Source organism: Cebus imitator, unplaced genomic scaffold, assembly GCF_001604975.1.
Source record: "Cebus imitator isolate Cc_AM_T3 unplaced genomic scaffold, Cebus_imitator-1.0 Scaffold181, whole genome shotgun sequence".
Lineage (NCBI taxonomy): Eukaryota > Metazoa > Chordata > Mammalia > Primates > Cebidae > Cebus > Cebus imitator.
In genome coordinates, this window is record NW_016107496.1 from 3,781,200 (window position 1) to 3,782,961 (window position 1,762).

Genomic DNA, 1,762 nt, shown 5'->3' on the forward strand with positions numbered 1-1,762 from the left:
AAAAAAAAAAAAAAAAAAAAAAAAAAAAAAAAAAAAAAAAGAAGGTAGACACATCACCTAGGAAAGCTCTAGCTTGGAGATGCCACAAACTCTCACAAATGTGCTGTGAGGCATATGACTAACCCCTCCCCTGCTTCACCTCATTTTCCACCTTCAGCTGAGTCCTGAAGACCAGTCCCTAGAAAAGCAGGAGATGCTGTGGTGTTGAAGAAAGCGCAGGACCAGTGGCTGTGGCTGTAATGATGGATTGCATGGGAGCCTGGGCAAATCACTTACCTCCTCTAGGTCTCAGTTGCTTCATCGGGGCACACTCTGACATGCCTCAACCATTTCATAGGATTGTAGTGAAGGTCGACTCATGATGATGATAGCTATTCTTTTTATATCACTTCCTATGTATCAGAGTTTATGCTAAATGCCTTATTACCATATTTTATCAATACTAACATCTCTATGACATAGAGCTGTTATTAGCTCCATTTTATAAGATGAGTAAATTGAGATTTAGGGAGGTAAAGTATCTTGCCCAAAGTCCATTGCTATCAAGTGAGCTGATGGAGCTGACACAGGTGGCATTTGGTCTGTGGACCCAGTGTTCTGGTTCCCCAATCTGTATATTTAGCTGTGTGGCTGACTCTACAGTCTAGGAATGAAGAAACCATAGGTTCCCTCTGGGACCCCTGGCTCCCTCCCCCTTGGCTTCAGAGATGTGCTCCTGAGGGGCTGGCTTTCCTTCCTAACCACAGGGGTTGGTGACTGTACTGGATTGACTAGCATCCCCCCAAAATTCGTGTCTACCAGGAGCCAGTGAATGTAATCTTACTTGGAACGAAGACCTTAGCAGATGTAACCAATTAAGATCATTTGCACTCATACTGGATTAGGGAGGGCCCTGATCCAATGACTGGTATCCTTATAAGAAGAGAGAAATTTGGACAGAGATGCAGGCGTAGAGGGAAGATAACCGTGTGAAGACATGGGGTTATGCTTCTGCAAACCGAACAACACCGAAGATTCTGGGAACCACCAGAAGCTAAAAGAGGCAAGGAAGGATTCTTCCCTAGAGCCTTCAGAGAGCGCATGGCCCTGCCAACACCGTGGTTTCAGATTTCTAGCCTCCAGAACAGTGAGAGAATACATTTGTTATTTTAAGCTACCCAGTTTGGTAGTAGGAAACTAACACAGTAACCTAGCACTCTGTGCACCACAGCTGGATGCATAGAGCATGGATTGGAGACCACTGAGATGGATGGGGTGGGGTGTGCCTATTTGAGGGCAATGAGGGAGAGCAGAATAAGAGTTATTTGCTCATCCAGCTACATTGACCAACTTGTAGACAATGCCTCCCCATGACTTTATGTGTATGATTGTGTGTACACTGTGTCTGGCGAGTGTGTCTTCAGCTTTATTTTTTCTGGATATGACGATGGGAGTTCTTCAGGTTGGTGAAACTTAGAAGGTGCGAATTCAATTTAAGAAACTTTTCCCCCTACCTCCTGGCCGTCCTTTCCACCCGTAGAGCTCAGATGGTGAAACTTTGCTTAGAGAGGTTCAAACCTTGCCCAAGTTTTCACAGCTAGTTAGTAAGAAGCAGAATTCTGATCCAGAATTCTCTGATTGCAAAAATTTGGCCCTTTCCATGATACCAAGTTTTTTCTCAAGCTAAAGGAACTGAACTCTGAGGTGGGCAGATCACTTGAGGTCGGGAGTTGGAGACCAGCCTGAGCAACATGGAGAAACCCCGTCTCTACTAAAAATACAA